Source organism: Acinonyx jubatus, chromosome D1 (assembly GCF_027475565.1).
Source record: "Acinonyx jubatus isolate Ajub_Pintada_27869175 chromosome D1, VMU_Ajub_asm_v1.0, whole genome shotgun sequence".
NCBI lineage: Eukaryota > Metazoa > Chordata > Mammalia > Carnivora > Felidae > Acinonyx > Acinonyx jubatus.
This window is the reverse complement of record NC_069390.1, coordinates 80977417-81003807: the sequence shown is the minus strand read 5'-3', so window position 1 is coordinate 81003807 and position 26391 is coordinate 80977417. Positions and strand designations below refer to the sequence as shown.

At 35.3% G+C, this 26391-nt stretch overlaps 1 protein-coding gene across 2 annotated transcripts in view; it reads left to right on the top strand.

Annotated features, from left to right (window-relative positions):
• PGR (progesterone receptor) overlaps window positions 1–26391 on the top strand; it is a 103385-nt gene that overhangs the window by 4491 nt on the left and 72503 nt on the right. The window lies entirely within an intron of this gene.

Sequence of the window (26391 nt, the reverse complement as noted above, 5' to 3'; positions counted from 1 at the left end):
AAATTGTCTAAATTACATATTTATCTAATGATTTTGGATTGACCTACATAATGTATTTTGGATTTGAGCTCTAATAGAAAATATTTTTAAATTTCTCTATCAACACTAAATTCTAAGCAAATACATTTCTATTTGAAGATAAAAATACACTTAAAGATCATTTCACATTTAAATTCTAACAATCAGTATATATTATAAGGACCCGAAATGAGTTTAAAGTTCCCTCTGGAGTGCTGAGATCACACCTAGACAAGGAACCAAAGATCTGAATGCTTGCTTTTTTGCTTCCTGTTTGTGAGTTTTCTGATTTCAAGAGTTTTCTACTTATAAATAGGAAAGGAGGGAATGGGAAATTTTTACCTTAAGGGAACTTTCAAAGGAGTTTGATATGTATATTTAATATGCACCAAGAGAATAAAATCTAAAAGGCATTTTAAATTCACTATTTTTGTAGATGCCTAACAGATGATTCTTTACAACTATTAAGCCTTTTTTGATAAAAATGATTCCCAACTATTTATTAGTAGTATTTGTAATAATTCTACTTAAATTAATTGTTCTTAAAGAATATTTGCTTTGTATATATCTAGAATATTTTTTTTCCACAAAAGATGAATGTATTTAACTGTTACTGAACATACGTATTCAGCTTCAGGGGGTTTTAATTGCATTTTAAATTAATTGAAGCACTGTGTGAAAAGAGGCTACATGAGAAAATGGACACAACTGAGAGTGGCCTTAAGTTTCCTTTGGACATTATTTAGTCATAGTTACAAGTTGAATTTCTTTGTATGAATGAGTTGATTCTCCAGTGCATAATTGGAGTTACTACTCTCATCGGACTTTGGTTAATTTCTTGAATGCTTCTTTCAACATTAATATGATTTCCTTCATTCTTACTGTCTCCTTAGAGTAGTCTAATTTTGTAAGTGAATGACTCCCATAGAATCCCCTGAAGACCAGTTTTTTCTAGCCCAGCTCCATCTCTTTATAGATAAGCAGGTCCCAAAGACATAAATTTCAGTTTCCAAGAATCGTACAACTAGTTAGTAACTAATTGGTGGTTACCATAGGTTAGATACTCTTTCATTGCAGTGCTTATAAATCAGAGATGGTGTGCACAAGAAGGTATATGACAAATGTTACTTAATTTTCAGAAGTTACTTCAGAATGTGCATATAGAACCAAAAGCACCCTAACTTAAATACAAATTCTTTTATAATATTATAATAGCATCTAAAACCACATAAAATGTCTTTCCAGATTTACTCTTAGAAAGCATTTGTTGAACAACTATTATTGACATGGTCCTCTTTTAGTCCTGAGTAGTAAAAATGAAGCACCTTTATTTGGCAATGTTTATGAAAAAAACTCAAGGTATATGTTTATAAATCATTCACGAAACTAGAACAAGATTACAAAACTATATGAGTAAGTTCATTCAGCAGTTATTTTATACCTCTTATATTTAGATCTGTGCTTTAGATATTCTTCCCCTGACTTCACTTCTCCCTGCCTTACATATAAAATGAAGATAACAGTAGCTACTCCTCAATGTTGTTATGAAGATTAAATGGGTATATACATGCAAAGTATTGAAATAAATGTCTAGCATATTGTCAGTTTCAATTGGACTACAGCTTCTGTAGTCAAGAAGTTTATAATAGAGTTTAAGAGGTAACATATATGCATGTAAGTCCTTTTTGCATGTAAAATAGAGATTGACTAAATGCGCAGATAAGCAAATCTGTAAAATGGTTAAGATTTGTGTGGTTTGTGAGTTGGTGTGTTTGGTCAGGGGGAAGTTAGTTGTAGGATGGAATGTACATGTTGTATAATGATGGGAGAAGATTTAATGGAAAATATGAACTTCATTTGATTATTAAAGGACAAGTAAGATTATTGATCTCTGGACATTGAGTAGTGCTTTTAAGTGTATATGTTCAAAGAGGAGTAAAGAGATTAAGATTAGACTGAGTAAGACTTGAAGAGTTATATGAGGAAATCATTAAAATTAAAGGATGGGAAGTTTAAGTGCTGGTGTTTGGATGAATTTGGAGAAAATCAGTGGTTTAAGGCAAGATAATAGAAGTTTCTGGGAATTTTCATAAGTAAAAAGATGAGTAAAAGGATTTAATAATTGTAGAGGTATAGCCAATGTGAAATCTTAAAGTAGGGCTGTGTGATCAGCTAGTTCAAGGTAGACTATGTGTGGATGCCAGTATGTCCAGAAGTTGAAAGTCAGTGGTCAAAAAATAGACATTGTTACCAGGAATAATAATGATAACAGCATTTTAGAGTGCTTTCTATGCAGCAGTGAGTATTTAAGTGTTTTATGGGTGTTTTAATTCATTTAATCCTTATAATATACATATTATTTATTATTTTTAGTTTCCAAAAAGGTAACTAAAACCCAAAGGTGTTAAATTGCCTTAATCACAATTAGGAATTCAAACCCAGAACTCAGGATTCAAACCCAAGTAGTGTGACTCCAGAATCTGTGCTCTCTACCAACTACACTACATTTCTCTAAATAGGAAATTCTGTTTAAATTTCAAAGAAAAACAATAGAGCATTGTAAGAAAAAATGTGAGCCAAATTATAAAACATCTAGGAAGGTAAAAGTGGAAGTAAAGGAGATTGCAAGATGAAGGGTGATTAAAAGTGTGTGATATAAATGGATGGATGATACTAATTTCACCAAGAACCAGTTTCCCTACCTCTCTTCCAAGTTGGGAGCGAGAGACAATAAAGCCTGTAAAGAAATCACCCGGGAAAACTGGGTTTCTCTTGGTATAAGATAGAAGAGAGAAGAGGCAGGGAAAAAAAATCACTTAGGAAGTGGGTACACAGGGATCTGAAGAGATGACCTCTCTTACCCTAAGAAAATGAATTAGCCAAAAGCAATTGGTTGAATAGCTCATTGCATTCCTTTACTAAAGGTTGGAATGGACCAGAAAGGTGTCGGGAATTGCTCTAATACCTTTCAAGGAGATGAAGTCATAATGACCCACCAGTTCTATAAATGCAGGTCTGTGATTTTGTATTAAGAAGGAAAAGATAATTTCTCATTGGCTTACCTCTGTATGTACTGTGACTAACTCAGTGTTAGGAATACATTAGATATTCAGTAAATTTTGTTCTAAATGAACCAGTCATCATAACTGATGATGCCAACCTCTTATTCTTTGTATACTTTTTACTGTGACAGTATTTGTAGTGAATAAATTTGATGTAATATGGGTAAACAAATATTGTAATACAGTAAAATATTATTTAGAAGACACTAGTTATGTAGGTAATGGTGGATTTTTAATTGTACTACATTATTAGCCTCATTTTTATTCTAGTTATATTGAGGTATAATTGACAAATAAAATTGTAAGATATTTAAAGTGTACAATATGATGATTTAATATATATGGTGAAAAGATTCTCCCTGTCAAGTTAAGGAACACTTCCATCCCCTCACATATATATTTTTTTCTTTTTGGCAAGAACATTTAAGTTATATTCTCTTAGCAAATTTTGATTATATAATACAATGTTCTTAACTAGTCACCATGTTACACATTACATCCTCAGACTTTATTCATCTTTAACGTTTGTATGCTTTTACCAACCTCTCCCTACTTCCATTTCCCAGCCCCTGGCAACCATTTTTCTACTCTTTCTATGAATTTGATTTTTTTATTCCATGTGTAAATGATACCATGTGGCATTTGTCTTTCTCTCTCTGGTTATTTCATGCATAATGTCCTCAAGATTTAACTATTTATTTTGTTCATGTATTAATAACCAAATACTTACTGAGCACCTGCCATATGCCAGGCACTATGCTAGGTGCTAGCTGAAAAAATAGTAAAACAGGGCAGACCTGGGTCGCTGCAGCCCTCGTGGTTTGTACTGTAGTGGAGGCAGGAAACATTCTACCAATTAACATTTATATAATGAATTATAGATGTACTGAGTTGAATAGTTTAAGCAATATCTGGAAAACTAGAGAATTGACCCCTCTGTCAGAAGCTGGGGATGATGGAAAATGCCTTTTAGATTTGGAGAGACACCATCAGACCACAGAGGAAACTGAACAGAAATGAAATATTTTTATAGCTAATGCATTTCTTTCGAAAGTTGAATATAATTGGTATCAGAGACTAAAAATGAAACTGATTTGGTGATACATTCTCTCTGCTATGGCTTTCAAAAGAGAAATAACACTCAAATTCATTTAAAGATTTTATTATTTTTAAGAGAAAAATCAAGAGGGAGGTACATAGATTTTCCATATACTTCTTCCCCTGGCATAGCCTCCCCTATTACTGACATCATCCACTAGAGAGGAACATTTGGTACAATTGATGAACCTACATAGACATATCATAATCACCCCAAATCCATAGTTTGCAGTAGGGTTTGCTTTTGATATTGTACCTGTGGGTTTGGATAAATGTACCATAAAATATGTCCATAATTATGGTATCATACAAAGTAGTTTCACTGCCCTAAAAATTCTGTGTTCCATTTATTCATTCTCTGCCCCCTTATCCTTGGAAACCACTGATCTTTTTATTGTCTCTATAGTTTTGCCTTTTCCAGAATGCCATACAGTTTCACTTACTGATATGCACGTGTTTCCTCCATGTCTTTTCATGGCTTGATATCTCATTTCCTTTTAGTGCTGAATAATATTCCATTGTCTAGATGTAGCACAGTTTATCCATTCACCTGCTGAAGGGTATTTTGGTTGCTTCCAAGTTTGGGAAATTATGAAGAAAACTATTGTAATGATCCATGAGTAGGTTTTTGTATGGACATATGTTTTTTATTTCTTTGGGTAAATACCAAGGAGTGCAATTGCTACATTGTATGGATGTTTAGTTTTATAAGAGACCTCCAAACTGTCTTCTAAAATGGCTATGCTATTTTGCATTCCCATCAGCAATGAATAAAAATTCTTGCTGCTCTCCATCTTTGCTAGCATTTGGTATTGTCTATGTTCTGGATTTTAGCCATTCTAATAGGTGTATAGTGGTATCTCATTGTTTTAATTTGCATTTCCCTGATGACATATGATGTGTAGCATGTTTTCATATGCTTATTTGTCATCCATGTATCTTTGGTGAGATGCCTTTTAAGGTTCTTGGCTTGTTTTTTAATCAGCTTATTTTCTTATTGTTGAGCCTCAACAGCTCTTGTATATTTTGGATAATAGTTCTTTATTAGATGTGTCTTTTGCAGATATTTCCTCCTACTCTGTCTTTTTACTCTATTGGAAATATCTTTTGCATAGCAGAAAATTTTGCTTTTAATGAAATCCAGTTTCTCAGTTCTTTCTTTTATGGATCATGACTTTAATGTTGTATCTAAAGAGTCATTACCAAATTCAAGGTCATCTAGATTTGCTCCTATGTTATCTTTTAGGACTTTTATAATTTTGTGTTTTACATTTAGGTCCGTGATCTGTTTTGAATTAATTTTTATGAAGAGTGTAAGGTCTGTGTCTAATTTAACTTTTTTTCCATGTAGATGCTCAGTTGTTCCACACTATTTGTTGAAGAGATAGTTTTGTTCCACTGCAACGCCTTTATTATTATGTCAGATATCAGTTGACTATATTTATTTGGGTCTATTTCTAGGTTTTCTGTTCTGTTACATTGATCTATTTGTTCTTTCACCAATACCACTTTTCACCACTGTTTTGATTACTGTATATTTATAGTAAGTCTTGAAGTCAGGTAGTGTCAATCCTCCAACTTCAATAACGTGTTGATAGTCTGTCTGGGTCTTTGACCTCTGCTTATTAACTATAAATCAGTTTGTCAGTAACCATGAAGTAATTTTCTGGGGTTTTAGTGAGATTGCATTGAATCTGTAGATCATAGTGGGAAGACCTTACATGTTGACAATATTGAATCTTCCTATCCATGAACGTTCCATTTATTTACTTCTTTTATTTAATTAATGTGAGTTTTGTGATTTTCCTCCTATAGGTCTTGTACATATTTGGTTACATTTATGTTGAGTACTTCATTTTTGGGTGCTAATGTAAATGACATTGTGTTTTAAATTTCAAATGCCACTTGTTCATTGTTAGATTTAAGAAAATGACATTTATATATTAGCCTTGCATCCTGCCACTTTCCTATAGGTGCTTATTAGTTCTAGGAGTTGTTTTGTCAGGTTTTTTACAAATTTATTTTCCACATAATAAGATCATGTCACCTGCAAACAAAGACAGTTTTATTTCTTTCTTCCTAATGAGTATACCTTTTATTTCCTCTTTTTGTCTTATTGCATTAGTAGGACTTCCACTACAGTGTTGAAGATGAGTGGTGAGAGGAGATACCCTTGTTTTGTTCCTAGTCTAATGGGAAAGCTTCTAGTTTCTTACTAGTAAGTAGGACATCATTTGTAGGGTTTTTTGTAGATATTTTTTACAAAGTTGAGGACATTCACTTCTATTGCTATTTCATGAATGAGTTCTGGATCTTTTCAAGTGCTTTTTCTGCATCTATTGATATGATCATGTGATATTGTCTTTTTAGTTTGTTGATGTGATGGAATACATTAATTTTCAAATGTTGAACCATTCTTACATACCTAGGATAAATCCCATTTAGTCGTGTTGTAGACTTCTTATTAAATTTTTTTTTATTCAGTTCGCTAAGGTTTTTCTTGAGGATTTTTGCATCTATGTTCATGAGAGATATCAGTCTGTAGTTTTTTGGTACTGTCTTTGGTTTTATATTAGCATAATACTTGCTCATAGATTGAGTTAGGAAGCATTCCCTCATTTTCTAAGAGATAGTGGTGAATTGGGATAATCTCTTCCTTAAATGTTTGGCAGAATTTATCAGTGAACTCCTTTGGGCATGGTGCTTCCTGTTTTGGAAAGTTATTAATTGCTGATTCAATTTCATTAATAGATATAGGCCTGTTCAGATTGTCTATTTCTTCTTTGTGAGTTTTGGCAGATTGTGTATCTCAAGACATTGGTCCATTTCATTTAGGTTCCTTTCATTTAGATTTGTGGGCATAGAGTTGTTCATAGTATTCCTTTATTATCTGTTTAATGTATATAGGATCTATAGTGATATCCCCCTCTTTCATTTTTGATATTAGTAATTTGTGTTCTCTCTTCTTAATTAGGTTTGTTAGAAGCTTATGCTGATTTTATTGTTCTTTTCAAAGAACTAGCTTTGGTTGTTTTTTTCTTTACTGATTTGCTGTTTCTAGTTTCATTGATTTCTGACCTAATTTTTATTATTTCTTTTTTTTTCTTTAAATGGCTTACTTTGCTCTTCTTCTAGTTTGCTAAGGAGAAAGCTTTGATGATTGTAAATTTTGGATCTTCTTTTCTAAAATATCTAGTTAATGCTATAAATTTCCCTATAAGCACTGCTTTTGCTATATGTATGCCACAGATTTTGGTAATTTGTGCTTTCATTTTTACTTCAGAATACTTTTAAATTGCTCAAGATTTTTTTTTCTTTGAATCATGTGATAATTAAAAGTATGTTGTAAAATCTACATGTGTTTTTTAATTTTCAGGTGTGTTCTGTTGAAGGCTTAATCCCATTGTGGTCTAAGAGCAGACATTTTATAATTTCTATTTTTCTATTCTTCAGATTTGTTAAGGTGTGTTTTATCTTGATGAATGTTCCTAGTGAGCTTGAGAATGTGCATTCTGCTGCTGCTGAATGAAATAGTCTGTAGATGTCAATTATAACCAGTTGAATGATGTTGTTGAGTTTAACTGGGTCCTCATTAATTTTTTTTTCTGGTAGATCTGTCCATTTCTGTTAGAGAGGTGTTGAGGTGTCCAACTGTAGTAGTGGATTCATCTCTTTCTCTTTGTAGTTCTATCAGCTTTTGCCATACAAAAAATTAATGCTCAACTGGTAGATGCATGCACATTAATTAATGATTGTTATGTCTTCTTGGAAAATCAACTCCTTTATCATTATGTTATATACCTCTTTACCCCCAATAAGTTTCCTTGTTTTGAAGTCTACTCTAATTATACGTTCAAATTTTCATTGGCCAACTCATGAATTATTTTCCCTGTCTTTAGAGCTCTATAGTGCTTTCTCTATATTTTGTAGTCCATAAAATTATCCAACAGTCGCTTCCACCATAATTTCTTTGATTAAAATTTGGGCTCTTGGGGTACTGGGTGGCTCAATTGGTTAAGTGTAGGACTCTTGATTTCAGCTCAGGTCATGATCTCCCTGTTCATGATATCCAGCTTCTTATTGTGCTTTGTGCTGACAGTGCAGAGCATGCTTAGGATTCCCTCTCTCTCTCTCTCTCTCTCTCTCTCTTTCTCTCTCTCACCCTCTCAACCTCTCTGTCTCTCTTCCATTCATGTGCGTGCATGTTCTCTCTCTTTTAAAATAAATAAAATGAATAAACTTAAAGTGTTGTTTTTAATTGGGGCTCTTGAGAAGGTAATTTACCAATAATCTTATTTAATTTTCTCTCTGGTGCAGTCTACCCTGTGACAGTTTTTCTGTTATCTTAAAAATAAACATGTAGTAATGCAATGGATTGGGCTTTTTTTTTTTTTTTTTTGTAAGAGAAAGCATGTGCATGTGCAAATGGGGCGGGGTGGAGGCAGGGGGTGGGGAGAGAGAAAGAGAGAAAGAAGGAGAGAGAATCCCAAGTAGGCTCCACGCTCGGTGCAGAGCCCAATGTGGGGCTTGATCCTGCAAGAATCTGAAGGCAAGGCATTGGTTTTAAGACCTACCTGTTAATGCTAACAGCTAGTGCTTCTGCTTCAGCCTTTGAGATATTATACCTTAATTAGTCAAGTAACACAATAATACATTCTCCTTTAAAAAGGTAAAGTATTACCAGTAAGGCTTAAGTCCTCTTTGACCAATACTTCTAATGCCCTTCCCTACCATTATTCCCTACCTCTATCTTAGTTTTTAATGTGTGTATGATATGTTCATATATAAATGATATCCTATATATATATAATTTGTGTATTATCCTTCATCATGTTTTCATGCAACAGTGACTTGAAGCTCTGTATATTTATTTATAGTCCTAGCTTGTTCTTTTAACTATTGTATAATAGTTCATAGTATAAAAATCCTTTTATTAAGGCATCACTATCACACCGTTACTTGAGTAAACTTTTTTGTGTCTTCTTGAGTACATGCCTTGTTCCTCTTTCTAGAACATAATTATTTTGATACATCTCTAAATGAACTATACGATTAGCTTCCTTCATGCTGCTAAAGTGGTTTAAGCCATTAATTTTTTTTACGTACTACATTTAAAAGTTGCTTATGCTAGAACTAGAAAGATGAAAGTGTACATAGTCCCTATCTTTGACATGTACAAAGCCAGAAAGAAGAAGAAAAACAAAACAAAAAAACCTTCTGTACAGTTAGTGAACACGAGAATAATACTTTGACATGAATTATGCCAAAGCCATGGTGACACACCATAGTATTCAATTAGACAAATTGAGAAGAATTGCATTTTGTTCCACTAACATATCCTGATGTTGTGTAAGAGGCTTATTCATTTATACTTAACTACGCTTGAGCATCATGTAATCCTTCTAAGAGTCTATCAGGTGGAGACATCACAGATGAGTAGCTCACTACAAGGTATAAGGGTCAAGATTCAAACCCAGGACATCTGACTCCAACTTCTGTGTTTGTGTGCCTCTCTGCTATTTCTCCACAATGTTTTGTATTTGAATAAATATTAATTGCTTTATAATTTTTCAGAAAAAAACATGATCTCTTCCAGAGGATTGGTTTTCAAATTGTGCTCCTTAACTTGGTCCCATTCCTTTTTCAAACTAGAACAACTCTGCTTTTGTCTGTTTATTTGCTTTATTCTTCCACTTAAGATTTTATTTGAACAAAGGATTTTCTGCCAACTTTTTCTTTTACATACCATTTCATCATGACAGGAAACCCTTAGGCCTCGAACAAATGTTTATTCAGGTTACTTGAATGAATCCTAAACGGTTCCTTGACTTTATCTGCTGATGCCTTTTTTGACATCTCTGCAAAGGTAGGGTGAATGTTTGGTCAAGATTTCAAATCCAACTATTTAATATTTGAACAGAATATCAACGTTATCATCTGAAAATCACATATGAGTTATAGAGCTCTGTCTTTATCAGCAAAACAAAGTAACTCCAGGGAATCTTTTATCAATCACTTTTTTAAAGGACAGATTGAAATAATTGATACTTAAGACAGTGACTCTAATGATTTACTTCCCTGGATTTTTAAACTTTATCTTCATTTAGAATATTCGAAAGCCACATACTCTATAGATCTTCCATATCTGCCTAATTTGTATAAGGGTAGATAAACACAATATCCTTATTGCTGAATGACCCTCATATAATAAACTACATAGTGCATAATTCACATAATTTATCAGCCTATTGTGTTTTCCTTTTTATGTTAACTCCTACAAAGTAAAGAAGTAAATTTTCATGCTCAATTTTTTTAATGTAATAAACTTAGGTGTTTGGTTCTCTACTGCTGCTACAGCCTTTTGTGTTATGTACTTTATATAAAATTTTAATAAATTATAATGTTTTTGAAGCATAATACTCAATCGTATCATTTCTTCAGAAAAAAGTAATTTCAATGTTATTTTCTCTTCTGTGATAAAGTGATTTATGAGATTGAATAAACAAGTGGTAAGTATGGACCAAGACTGAATTCCTTTGAAAATGTCTTAAGAGCAATCACTCCAGAAAAGCACATGAAAATGTTATATATAATTATAAGGTATTCTGGGATCCTGGACCATGTCCCATGCTTTAGCTAAGTTGTACTTGTGCTCATTCCATTCTTTCTGTTTAGAACAGCCATTATTACAACTCTTTATGTTAAAATCATGTATTCTCAACAGTCCATCTAACATGCTCCGTTCCCCACAAAAACATTATTATTTTTTTTGGTCTCCCTAATTAATATGATTTTTTTTTACCCTCAAGATCCAAACCACATTTAGTTTATTACCTATGTTGTATTTATGGTTATCTCCCTGATGGAATTTAAAACTCCATGAATTTAGACATTATAGCTTATTTATCTTCTGTAATCTTCTACAGAACCCAACATGGTAGTAAATGTACAGGAAGGACAAATAACAATAATTGTTTCCTAAATATTTATTGTAATTTTCAGGGCTGCTACATTGCAAAACTACAGCAGCATCATGTTCAGTATAATCAATAAGTTTATTTCTTAATACATGTCCAGAATCTCTAAGCTAAAATCTTTTGGGCTAGATATGTTTCAGAATTCAGAATTGTATAGATTTTTAAAAAATTATCTAGAACAAAACTTCATAATGAAACACATTAATATTTATGCAGCAAAATGTATGAATGAAGCCTATAAAATGTGAGTTTGGGCCAGGTTCAGCTGCCAAATGAAGTCAGGTCAAATAAAGTACCATTGACAAATAACTACAGCAAAACTTTTGTTAGCATGTCTTTGTATATTGAAATTGTGAATGAGTAATTGTGATGAGCACTGGTGTTGTATATAAGCAATGAATTTACTCCCGAAGCCAAGAGCACACTGTATACACTGTATGTTAGCTATGTTGACAACAAATTGTATTTTTAAAAAAAGATGTTTAGCAGAAGGACACTTCATCTGCCTTTTCAAGCAGAAAGTAATGTTAGAAAAGCAATGTAACTCCCTTTTGCAAGACATCCCTTTGTGATGTAAAGAGCATTTTGAAAAACAGTTATGTGCAGATAATTGTTGTTATTTGATTTTGTTGTGCAGGCATTATAAATACATTACAAGTAAGAAATTTTACAACTACATACTTAAACACTTGGAAAAAGAATTTTCTAACTTAAAAAATCTAGAGGGTTTCAATGGGTAGGTTCTGAATATGTTTAATAATAAGAGTGGTATTTATGTAACATTTATTACATACTGGGAACTTGGCTCTATGTATTACATGAGCACAAAAAAGTTAAATCACTTGCACAGGTAAATAACAAATAGAGCAGAGAATGGAACCCAGTGAACTTTCTCTCTTATCCATTACATCTTATCCATTATCTATTGTCTCTTTGTCCTAATTATTTGTAATGAAAATTGATTTACTTCAGGGAGGGCAGAAATTTTCTAGCTGAATTTCAGAGGAAAATAAACTTTGCATAATTAATAGGTGGGATTGAAAAAATGAGTATAATCACTAAATATTCAGCCCTGCAAATAGTCCCATTCACTGTCCATGTCTTCTGGATGGCTACCTTCCACCTTCCTCTTAGCCTTCCAACACTCCCACCTTCACTTTCAACTGATGATGTTGCTTCATAATTTTCTGAAAAAACTTTCTGAAAATGCTACTACCACATATACTCATGTAGCATCTAACCTATAATCAACTTTTCCTCTTGTTACTAAAGATCTGCATTGCTTGTCAAGATCAGCCTTCTCCCCTTGTGTACCAGATTCAGTCTCCTGCTGTTGACCCAAGAGCAGCCTCCCAAAAGTTTTCCCCCTCTCTGCTTAAATCATAATTTCCCCCTTTCTGGTATATCAGCATGTAAACTTGCTATTATTTCTCCCATATTAAAGCCAAAATATTTCTGTTGGCTTTATTCTTCTGTCTACTATTTCTCTATTCCTTTTGCAGCTAAACTCCTCCAATGAATTTTCTTCCCCCATTCTCTCATAAACCTAATCCAGTCAGTCTTTTGTCTCAGCCAATCACTCCACCAAAATTTCTCTTGTCAAGGTTACCAGATGGCAAAAATCTGATGGGTAATTCTCAGTCCCATCTTACTTGATCTATCAGTAGCATTTGACAGTTGATTACTCCAGCTTCCTGAAAATACTTTTTTTTTTTCCTCTTGGCTCTCAGGACACAACACTCTCTTGATTTTTTCCCCTCTTGGTTCCTCTTCAGTCTCCTCTTCTTTAGCTTTTAACTTTAGAGGGCCCAGTGCTCAGTATTTTGACACCTTAGACATTCTGTTTATATATTTCCTTGGATATGTAATCTAGTCTCATGATTTTAGAAAACCATCCTGATCTCTCTTAAATTTCTATCTCTAGCCCAGACCTCTCCCCTGAATTCTATATTTCTCCCCTGAATTCCAGACTTATATATCTAACTGCTGACTTGAGATCTTCATAGATAACTACTGAATATCTCAAACTAACAAGTCCAAAAGTTAGCTCCTATTCTACTGCATTTCAATGCCTATTCAGCTGTTTCTTATGCATAATGAAGTACTGCTTTACTCATAGGGGAGCCAGAGTCCTTAAACTGGGAGGTGACATGGTCAGCTGTGTTTTTGAGAAGCTTTGATTTAAAACAGTAAATAAGATGGACAGAAGATGATGCTAGGGAGCCAGTTTTAAGATTATTTAAAATATTATTTGATCTAGATTAGGGGCCTTTGGTCCTTTGCTGAGAAGCTACTTTTAACTCCTGAAAACAGTGAAGTTAAATTGTAGGAAGCATATACTAGGCAGCTGCCCCTACTAAGAATGCTCCCTTTTCCAGAGAGAATTCTAAAAAATGTGACAGCATAGGGAGGATGAAGACTCTGGTTTTTGTGTTTTTATTATATACCAGGTACCATGGTAGACACATGGTGCTCTATTCATTATATCCTTTAATTCTCAGGAGTTGCGGAGAAGTTATTACCATTCTCTTTCTGCAAGTGTAAGAATTGACAGGGAGAGAAGGTAACTTGCCTAAGGTCACACAGCCAGTTAGTGGTGGAGTTGGTAATCAAACCCAGTTCTTCCAGACTCCAAAGACTAAACTACTTTTATTATACCATACCATTTAGCACCATTTGAAATAAAACATGGTAGGACCTGGGAAGATGGAGGTGTAGGAGGATGCTGGGCTCACATTGTCCTGATCACTTAGATTCCACCCATATCTGCCTAAATAACCCAGAAAAACACCTGAAGACTAGCAGAACGGACTCTCTGGAGCCAAGTGTAGACAAGAGGCCCACGGAAGAGGGTAGAAAGGGCAGAGAGGTGGTGCGCACTACACAGAATTGCGGGAGGGAGCCAGGGTGGTGGAGGGGCAGCCTACAGAGCAAGGCAGAGCCTCCAAAGTCTGGTTTGCAAAAGCGGAGGGGCCAGACTCCATGAGTTCTGACAGCCAGCAGGACTTAACATCTGGAATGTTAAAAGTCAACAGCTCTGCTCTTGGAGAGCTGGGAGGGCTAAAGGACACCAGGAAGGAGGGTTGTTGAGCCCTGTAAGACAGAGCTGAGCTCAGTGGGGGAACAAGGTGCTGGGAAGCGCCATCTCCCTCTCCCACCCCCCAGCTGAAATTCCAAAGGGAAACAGTACCTGTCACCGAACTTGCTTGCACTGTGCAAACACCCAACACTGTGTTTCTGTGGATCCATCCCTCCAACAGGCTTGCCTCCCTCCCGGTGCTGCAGGGCCCCTTCCCCAGGGGACCACCATCAGCAAAGCTAGCTAAGCCTGCCCCTCCCGCCCACCTTACAGATCCACCCTGGCTAATACATCTGTGGCCAGATCCCATCTAAGCAGCACCATAAGCCTGGCAGTGTGCAAGTAGCCCAGACAGGGGCCACATCTCTCCACAGTGATTCCTGTCCCTGGGAAAGGGGAAGGTAAGGTACACCCAGTCTGACTGTGGCTCCAGTGGTGAGCTGGGGACAGACAACAGGTCTCATTGCAGCCCCATCCACAAACACAAATTACTCTGGACAGCACAGGGGAAGTGCCTTGAACTTTGGAGCTACTGCAGAGACTAGCCAAAATGATGAAACAGAAGAATTATCCTCAAAAGAAATTCCAGGACGTAGCGACAGCTAACGAATTGATCAAAAACTATTTCAGCAATATAACAGAACAAGAATTTAGAATAATAGTCGTAAAATTAAATGCTGAGCTTGAAAAAAGCATAGAGGACAGCAGAGAATCTATTGCTACAGACATCAAGGGACTAAGAAATAGTCATGAGGAGCTAAAATATGCTATAAATGAGGTGCAAAATAAAATGGAGGTGGCCATAGCACAGATTGAAGAGGCACAGGAGAGAATACGTGAATTAGAAGATAAAATTATGGAAAAAGAGGAAGCTGAGAAAAAGATAAAAAATATCCAGGAGTATGAGGGGAGAATTAGAGAACTAAGTGATGCAATCAAACGGAACAATATCTGTATCATAGGAATTCCAGAAGAAGGAGAAGAAGAAGAAGAAGAAGAAGAAGAAGAAGAAGAAGAAGAAGAAGAAGAAGAAGAAGAAGAAGAGAGAAAGGGGCTGAAGGTGTACTTGAACAAATCATAGCTGAGAAATTCCCTGATCTGGGGAAGGAAGAAGGCATTGAAATTCAAGAGGCACAGAGAACTCCCTTCAGACATAACTTGAATCAATCTTCTGCACAACATATAGTGAAACTGGCAAAATACAAGGATAAAGAGAGAATTCTGAAAGCAGCAAGGGATAAATGGGCCTTAACATACAAAGGTAGACACATAAGGGTAGTAGAAGACCTATCTACTGAAACGTGGCAGGCCAGAAAGGAATGGCAGGAAATCTTCAATGTGATGAACAGAGAAAATATGCAGCCGAGAATCCTTTGTCCAGCAAGTCTGTCATTCAGAATAGAAGGAGAAATAAAGGTTTTCCCAAATAAACAAAAACTGAAGGAATTCATCACCACTAAACCAGCCCTACGAGAGATCCTAAGAGGGATTCTGTGCATGAAATGTTGCAAGGACCACAAAGTACCAGAGACATCCTACACGCATGAAACCTACAGACATCACAATGACTCTAAACCCATATCTTTCAATAATAACACTGAATGTAATGGACTAAATGTTCTAACCAAAAGACACAGAGTATCAGAATGGATAAAAAACAGGACCCATCTATTTGCTGTCTACAAGAGACTCATTTTAGCCCTGAGGACACCTTCAGATTGAAAGTGAGGGGATGGAGAACTATCTATCATGCTACTGGAAGTCAAAAGAAAGCTGGAGTAGCCATACTTATATCAGACAAACTAGACTTTAATTAAAGGTTGTAACAAGAGATAATAGATGAATTAAAGATTGTAACAAGAGAATAATGACAGGGTCTATCCATCAGAAAGAGCTAACAATTATAAATGTCTATGCAATGAATACGGGAGCCCCCAAATATATAAAACAATCAAAATATAAGCAACCTTATTGATAAGAATGTGGTAATTGCAGGGAAGTTTAATACCCCACTTACAACAATGGATAGATCATCTAGACACAGGATCAATAAAGAAACAAGGGCCCTGAATGATACATTTGATCAGATGGACTTGACAGATCTATTTAGAACTCTGCATCCCAAAGCAACAGAATATACTTTCTTCTTGAGTGCACATGGAACATTCTCCAAGTTAGATCACATACTGGATCACAACACAGCCCTTAATAAGTATAAAAGAATTGAGATCATACCATGCACACTTTCATATCACAATGCTATGAAACTTGAAATCAACCACAGGAAAAAGTCTGGAAAACCTCAAAAGCATGGAGATGAAAGAACACCTTACTAAAGAATGAATGCATCAACCAAGCAATTAGAGATGAAATAAAAACTATATGGGAACAAATGAAAATGAAAATACAACAATCCAAATGCTTTGGGATGCAGTGAAGGGAGTCCTGAGAGGAAAATACATTGCAATCCAGGAGTATCTCAAGGAACAAGAAAAACCCCAAATACAAAATCTAACAGCACACCTAAAGGAACTAGAAGCAGAAAGCACAGCACCCCAAGCCCAGCAGAAGAAGAGAAATAATAAAGATCAGAGCAGAAATAAACAATATAGAATCTAAAAAAACTGTAGAGCAGATCATTGAAACCAAGAGTTTGTTTCTTGAAAAAATAAACAAAATTGATAAACCTCTGACCAGGCTTCTCAAAAAGAAAAGGGAGATGACCCAAATAGATAAAATCATGAATGAAAATGCAATTATTACAACCAATACTTCCAAATTACAAGCAATTATCAGGGAATACTATGAAAAATTATATGCCAACAAATTGGACTACCTGGAAGAAATGGACAACTTCCTAAGCACCCACACACTTCCAAAACTCAAACAGGAAGAAATAGAAAACTTGAACAGGCCCATAATCAGCAAAGAAATGGAATCAGTTATCAAACATCTTCCAACAAATAAGAGTCCAGGACCAGATGGCTTCCCTGGGGAATTCTACCAGATATTTAAAGCAGAAATAATACCTATTCTTCTCAAACTATTCCAGAAAATAGGAAGGGAAGGAAAACTTCCAGACTCATTCTTTGAAGCCAGCATTACTTTGATTCCCATACCAGACAGAGACCCTTAAAAAAAAGATGAACTATAGGCCAATATCTCTGATGAATATGGATGCAAAAATTCTCAACAAGATACTAACAAATCGAATTCAACAGCATATAAAAAGAATTATTCACCATGATCAAGTGGGATTCATTCCTGGCCTGCAGGGCTGGTTCAATGTCCACAAATCAACCAATGTGATACATCACATTAATAAAAGAAAAGATAAGAACCATATGATCCTGTCAGTTGATGCAGAAAAAGCATTTGACAAAATTCAGCATCCTTTCTTAATAAAATCCCTTGAGAGGGTCTTGATAGAAGGAACACACTTAAACATCATAAAAGCCATTTATAAACACCCCACAGCTAACATCATCCTCAATGGCGAAAAACTGAGAGCTTTCCCTCCTGAGATCTGGTACATGACAGGGATGTCCACTCTCACCGCTGTTGTTTAACATAGTGTTGGAAGTGCTAGCATCAGCAATCAGACAACAAAAGGAAATCAAAGACATCAAAATTGGCAAGGATGAAGTTAAGCTTTCACTTTTTGCAGATGACATGATAGTATACATGAAAAACACGATAGACTCCACCAAATCTGCTAGAACTGATACATGAATTCAGCAGAGTCACAGGATACAAAATTAATGTACAGATATCAGTTGCATTCTTATACACTAATAATGAAGGAACAGAAAGACAGATAAAGAAACGGATCCCATTCACAATTGCACCAAGAACCATAAAATACCTAGGAATAAACGTAACCAAAGATGTAAAAGGTCTGTATGCTGAAAACTATAGAAAGCTTAGGAATGAAGTTGAAAAAAAATGGAAAGTAATGGAAAAACATTCCAGGCTCATGGATTGGAAGAATAAATATGGTTAAAATGTCAATACTACCCAAAGCAATCTACACATTCAATGCAATCACAATCAAAATTGCACCAGCATTCTTCTCGAAGCTAGAACAAGCAATCCTAAAATTTGTATGGAACCACAAGAGACCCCGAACAGCCAAAGTAATATTGAAGAAGAAGACCAAAGCATGAAGCATCACAATCCCAGACTTTAGCCTCTACTACAAAGCTGTAATCATCAAGACAGCATATTATTGGCACAAAAACAGACACATAGACCATGGAATAGAATAGAGCCTCCAGAATTGGACCCACAAAAGTATGGCCAACTAATCTTTGACAAAGCAGGAAAGAATATCCAATGGAAAAAAGACAGTCTCTTTAACAAATGGTCCTGGGAGAACTGGACAGCAACATGCAGAAGAATGAAACTAGACCACTTTCTTAACACCATTCACAATAATAAACTCAAAATGGATAAAGAACCTGAATGTGAGACAGGAAACCATCAAAACCCTAGAGGAGAAAGCAGGAAAAAACCTCTCTGACCTCAGCTGCAGCAATTTCTTACTTGACACATCTCCAAAGGCAAGGGAATTAAAAACAAAAATGAACTATTGGGACTTCATGAAGATAAAAAGCTTCTGCACTGCAAAGGATACAATCAACAAAACTAAAAGGCAACTGATGGAATGGGAAAAGATTTTTGCAAATGACATGGGATAAAGGGCTAATATCCAAAATCTATAAAGAACTCACCGACTCCTCACCCAAAAAACAAATAATCCAGGGAAGAAATGGCCAGAAGACATGAATTGATACTTTTCCAAAGAAGACATCCAGATGGCCAACAGGTACATGGAAAGATGCTCAATGTCACTCCTCATCAGGGAAATACAAATCAAAACCACACTGAGATAACACCTCACGCTGGTCAGAGTGGCTAAAATGAACATATCAGGAGACTATAGATGCTGGAGAGGATGTGGAGAAACGGGAACCCTCTTGCACTGTTGGTGGGAATGCAAACTGGTGCAGCCACTCTGGAAAACAGTGTGGAGGTTTCTCAAAAAATTAAAAATAGTTCTACCCTATGTCCAAGCAGTAGCACTGCTAGGAATTTACCCAAGGGATACAGGAGTGCTGATGCATAGGGGCACTTGTACCCCAATGTTTATAGCAGCATATTCAACAATAGCCAATTTATGGAAGAGCCTAAAGTCCAATAACCAATGAATGGATAAAGAAATTGTGGTTAATGTACACATTGGAATTCTACGTGGCAATGAGAAAGAATGAAATATGGCCCTTTGTAGCAACGTGGATGGAACTGGAGAGTGTGATGCCAAGTGAAATAAGCCATACAGAGAAAGACATATACCATATGTTTTCACTCTTATGGGATCCTGAGAAACTTAACAGAAGTGCATGGGGCAGGGGAAGGGAAAAAAACTTAGAGAGGGAGGGAGCCAAACCATAATAGACTCTTAAAAACTGAGAATGAACTAAGGATTGATGGGGGGTGGGAGGGAGAGGAAAGTGGGTGATGGGCACTGAGGAAGGCACCTGTTGGGATGATCACTGGGTGTTGTATGGAAACCAATTTGACAATAAATTTCATATTTAAAAAAAGAATTAAACATAATAATAACAATTGTTTAAGAAATTTATCGGGGTGCCTGGGTGGCTCAGTCGGTTGAGCGTCCGACTTCGGCTCAGGTCATGATCTCACGATCTGTGAGTTCAAGCCCCTCGTCAGCCTCTGTGCTGACAACTCAGAGCCTGGAGCCTGCTTTCGATTCTGTGTCTCCCTCTCTCTCTGCCCCTCCCCTGCTCATATTCTCTCTCTCTCTCTCTCTCTCTCTCTCTCTCTCTCTCTCTCTCTCTCCCTCTCTCTCTTTCTCTCTCTCTCTCTGTCAAAAATAAATAAACATTAAAAAATTATTTTTTTAAAAGAAATTTATCATAAAAGGCTTAAAAATATGATGGTAGTATAATCTTATATATTTGGGAGACTAGACCTAAATAATGGGTAGGAAAATGCTAATTTTTTGGTCATAGAATTCTGGTTTTTTGCAAAGCCAATTTCAGGTGAAGCCAGGAGTGCCTCTAGAGAATTATAACAGAATCTTAAGTCACCTGGTGTTCTAAAGCAGAAGTTTGAAGAAAATAAGGAAGTTAAATGTTGATAAATTCAGGATTGCAATCTCAAAAGGAAAAATAAATTCATAGATATGAGAGAAAGAACGGTTTATATATGTGTAAAATGTCATAAGCTTGGGGTGCCTGGGTGGCTCATTTGGTTAAGCATCCTACTCTTGATTTTGGCTCAGGTCATAATCTCACAGTTCTTGAGATTGAGACCCACTTTGGGCTCTGTGCTGACAACACAGAGACTGCTTGGGAGTCTAGCCACGCCCCCCCCCCCCAGCCCCACTAGTGTACATGCACGAACTTTCTCTCAAAATAAATAAACAAAATTTTAAAAAGGTCATAATGTTGAATCAGAGTACCATAGTCTCGCATCAGAGTACCACAGTGATTTAAACAACCTTGTTGACATATAATTTTGTAATTTTTTTCTGATTATTTTGTAGATATCTTAAATACTTCATCTCTCAGTAGTATGTGAACTTTTCTTAAGGTAATATGGTTGTGTGGGTTTTTAAAGTCTGTGTGCAATTTCTTCCCTAAATCACTACTGGTTAGCTAAATAAATAACTGAAAGTATCAGGTGTAACTAGATAGATAATACATACAATTCGTTGTTTTCAAAGTTAAAAGATGTGTAGATAATTAGGAAAGAGATCAGAAGAGATCCAGTGGCATTGTTTCATTTATAAAGAGAGGAGTAAGACTAGCCTCAGGAAGGAGCAACTGGTCTACAGTCAGAAAGAAAGTAAAGGGAAATAAAGAGAAGAAATAAGAGGAAAAATTTTTGAATAGTAACATTGAGGACTTAAGAAAGTTAAATATTGGAATGTCACCTGTAACATTCTGTATCCTACTTGATTCCTCCTTTAGAATATATCCAGAATATGACCTCTTAATCACCATGATTATTCTCCTTTGGATTTATTATGATAGACTCTTAACTGTTCTCATTTATACACTTGCCCTCCTAGAATCTATACTTCAATTAGAAGCCAAAATGATGCTGTTAAAATATAAGCCAGATTATGTCACTCCTCTCTGCTCTAAACTCTGCAACAGCATTTTATTTCCTTCAGAGAAAAATTAAAATTCTTATAGTGATCTCCAAGGCCCTATTGAGTCTTTCCCTGTTATAGTCTGACCTTCCTTTCCACTACCATTCCCTCTGGCTCAGTCAGCTCTAACGTTACTAGCATAACCAAACCCAAGTTCATATGCCAGATGTGCAACAAAGCCAATCACTGAGACATCGAGTATGCAGCAAGGAAGGTTTTTTTGTTTTTGTTTTTGTTTTTGTTTTTGTTTTTGTTTTTGTTTTGTTTTGTTTTTTCAGTAAGCCAGCCAAATGAGGAGACAGGAGTCTGTCTCAAATTTGTCTCCCTGAAGGGAGAGTAAGAGATATTTAATGGCAAATGGGAAAGGATCTGGGTACAGAAGAAAGGAACTTCAAAATAGGGATGGGTTTAAGTCATTTTGTTGTCTCTGCCTGCACAGATCTTCTAAATACAATCTTCCTATGACTCATGACCATAAAATGACATCCTTAGCATGTTCCAAGCATGGAGTTTTAGGGCCCTTCTATGCTAAAACTTTGTCCATTGGACACTTGTACATGCTCAAAGAGGTCAGTGGTCCTGATCAGCTCTGGCAGTTTCTTGTTGAAGAATTGAGTCTCTGTAAAAGAATTATATCAACATTTTGGTATCATGGTGTCAAGCAAGAATGTTATCTATAGAAGCATGGTGACAGGCTACATTCCAAGAGCAGGTATATTTGGGTAAAAAGTTGCAGTTGTACTTATTAGTCCTATCAGCCCTCTGGTTACTGATTTCACTAGTTCCCTGGCAATCCAGACCATCTCTCTCAGGGTCTTGGCAATTGGCTCTTTTCTTTCTAATTCCATTTCCTGACATTCCTTATTCATCCAGCTCATTCTAATGTACAGCCTATGTGAATGTCCTAAACGTACCAAACTTTGGTGACTGCCAGTCTCCCACTGAACAGTTACATTCTCCCACGAGAGTCTTGTCAAGTTGTTTCATTGACTACTGTATCATTAATAAGTAGATCTGATTTTAGGGAAAGGCATACTTATAACTGATTTGCTAAAAGAAAAGTAAGAAATATTTGGGTAAGAATTGGCTTTATAGTCTTAAGATAAAAAATGATGGCAATCTGTGAAATAAGAATGAGGATCATAGGAAAGAATTATAAGATTAAAATATAGCTGGATGAGGTAAGATCCAAAAATGTTATAGGAGAGTTAAAATCTATATTAGAAACTATGAAGAGAATAAAATAAGTTGTGTAGAGTTCATATTTAAGGCATTACTTCACAATGAAGGAAAAGGACATATTGATGAAAATTTTAAGCTATGATTTTTTATGTTTACTATGTACCAGTGTGCTAAGTAATTTCTCTAACTAATTCATTTAATCCATATAACAGCCTTAGATAGTGTTTATCTTCATTTCCATTTTATAAATGGGAAAACTAAGATAATTTTCTCAAGGTACTAGTGGTAGGACTAGAATTTGAGTCAGAGTCTATTTTACTATAAAGCATTTGGTCTTACAACTGTGCTGTTGAATAAGAGATATGATTAATAGACAACATATATTCAACACATAATCAGTGTTTCTGAAGAATAAACTAAAAAACAACTTAAGCAAAAGTATTAACTAATTATGGAAAGTAAGCTCCTGGGATCTTATCATCAGCACCTAGAACAATGTCAGGACATGGAAGATATTCAATAAATGTTTGTTTATTGAACTGTCCTAGCTACTAGCTGTTAATTATTAATTATTGCCTATTATTATTACCCATTATTATTATTCTATGTAATAGTGCTACATATTTTAACACATTATTTTATTTAACTCTCAAACAACTTTTGAACTCTTATTTCAACTCTTATTATAAGGAAAATGAAGCACCAAGAAGTTAAATGATTTATTCAAGGTCTAATAATAGTTGGTAGAATTTGGATAACAGAAGTAAATTTAAAAGTTAAATAAAAACTGTACTGCAAATAATTCTATCAGAATAAGTTGTTATTCTTAGATGAACGTAACACATATTCTCACTTATGTGTAATAGCTTAAGAATATCCCCAACTTCTACTGAAGTACATGTTTTCCTGATATTTGAGAGAAATTGGATTCTTAAGGTAGCCTCTGGTTCAGGATGAAGCTTAACAGCATTCTTGTGTAAGAGATGGAAGGTGCCATTCTCTATGCCCTTGATACCTGCCAGTGTGATGTAACTCTCAAGCAGCCCTGTTTCATGTGTCACATGCTCATGTCTGATGCCCAGTGCCCACATCTCTGTTCTTGACAGACATGCTTTGTGCCCTCTTTGTTCTCAGCCCAAGACTCTTTATGTCTAATTTATTTTTAGGTAGTTTCATTACCTGACTAGTCATTTTCCCCTTGGGAAAATTAAATACCTATGTAGTATCTATTTTGTTGTAAGGATTACATGGAATAAGCCAGTTAAATTCCTAATATATTGGCGCATAATATACTCAATAATATTTTGTTTTATTCCTTCTCTCCCTCCCCACACACCTTTTCCTTCACTTTAATAAACAAACAAACAAACAAAACACTTTGGATCTTATATGAAGATACTTTTAAACTTACTACTTCATTATTGTCTGGCTCCCTTTCACACTCAGTCAAATAGTCATTGTTCCCTCTCTCTCCTTTCCAGTTTTACATACGCATCCCCAGATTGGCTAATGTGAAAAACTAGTCCAAGCCTTTATCTCACTCTGCTGTGTCTTCAGAAAACTTTGGCTTCTAGAAAACATCCAGAAAATTTGAAAGAATAGTATGAGGAATATCTATATATAACTATTTGAAAGTAAGTTGCAGATATCATATTTCACCTCTCAAGATTTTAGAGCATATCTTCTAAGGACAAGAACATTCTTCAATGTAACCTTGATATTATCACAATGGAAAATTTAATACTGATATAATAATTGTATATAATATATAATCAATGTTCAGATTTCCCAAACTATTCCCCAAATGTGCTGTATAGGTTGTTTTTTTTCATGTAGGGTCTAATCAAGAACTATGTACTTCATTTGGTTAACAAATCTCTCTCATCTCCTTTAATCTAAAAGGATCCACCTACCTCTTTTTGTCTTTCAGGACACTGACACTTTTGAGGAGTCCAGGCCAGCTGTTTTGTAGAAATTCCCACAATCTGGATTTGTCTGGTTTCTTTTCCCCACATGATTAGATTCAGGTTAAATGTTTTGACAAAAATCATATGCAGGCCAGGGTTGTATGGCCCTTTCTTTTATATGCTTGAAAATTATTGAGAACCCAGAGTTTTTGTTTATGTGGATTATATCAATATTTATCACATTATAAATTTAAAATATTTTTTTAACTTATTAGCTCATTTGAGAAATAGCAAACCCATTTGATATTAATTTTCCAGACCCAAAATTTTAATGAAAAAACTTGACATTGTTTTACATTTTTACAAGTCATTTTAATGTCTGCCTTAATGAAATGCAGCTGCATCTCTTATCTGTGCCTACATTCAGCCTGTTGCAACATGTTGTTTTGATTGAAGCATATGAAGAAAATGTGGCATCACACAGACACATAGTTGAAAAACAGAGGAGTATTTTAACTGTCCTCTCAGACTTGACAAGTGGTCGTCATTTCCTTAGGGATTGCAAAAGGATTATTTTCTGCTTCTATTATTCTTTCTTATTTTATCAGTTATAAATCTTTTTTTATATTTCTTTGTATAAATTAGTAATCTTAAAATACTGGAAGGCCTAGTAGATGCTCAGTTACTTCCCTTTAATTATCAATTTTCAAAGTAATCAATTTGTACCTTAGCATCCTCCAGTAGTTTCCAGTGAGTATATTTTGTTTATTTCTCTTCTTCTTTCTTTTCTTACATGTCATCATGTAGTAATGACTTTTTATGCAGTCAATATATTTTAATCACTTGAACTAGATTCCTTCTGATGTTCAAATTGTCTTTGGTCTGTGTGGCTTTGACACAGTTTCATTAACCCTCAATAACATCAAACTCTGTCACAACAAAGCACCACAGGCTCAACTTGTACATTTCCAGCCACAACCTAGATCAGCCATTTCTCCAAGGATCTCTGGTTTCTTTCAGATAAAAATGATATTAGATACAGCAATCTGGATCCCAGTGTTGATTGCTGCTACAGTTGTGTTTTGCTTATAGGCATTTTTAGTGGACTGACCTAGAAAACATCTTTTTTAAAAAGTGGGGCAATAATGAGTTTATTCTAAAGTTTCTCAGAGGGCACTGTTGACATTGGGGTCAGCTAATTCTTTGTTGTTGGGATGTCCTGTGCATTGTAGGAGGTTTAACAGTATCCCTGGCCTGTCCTTAGTAGCACCTGCTTCGTCAGTTGTCTGAACCAAAATTGTCCCAAGGCATTGCAAAATGTCCCAGAGGTAGATTAGAGAAGGGGGCAAAAATACCTCTAGCTGAGAAGCACTGTTTTGCAATTTTATTTATAGCAATATTAAAATAATTCTATTATTTTATCCATATGTTTATGTATTTGTGTGTGTGTGTGTGTGTGTGTGTGTGTGTGTATACATATTTCACAATGCCAACATCAACATGACCTCTAACGACAGTACCTCTGTGGGCTTGTTGTTCCATCTTCTCTATGAAATTATGAAATCTTGGTCCATTCCCATAGTTTTTAATCAAAAGAACAGTCTCATTTTAATAACCACAATGCACAGGTCAGCATGATACTAAAATCATAAAAATTCCAAACTCTCACCTAATTTAAGGTTTCTCCTTTGCCAAAGTTTAGCAATGCTTGGGGCCTGAAGTTGCATAGAAGAATCAACAAGATCACCTTTTTCTGTTTACCATGTTCACATTCCTAAGACCCCTTAACAGCTGATTTTCACCTTTCAATGTAAAAGGCATAGGAAGAGAGGGGTTAAAAGGAGGGGCACAGTTGTACTTGGCACGTACATATATGACTATCAGT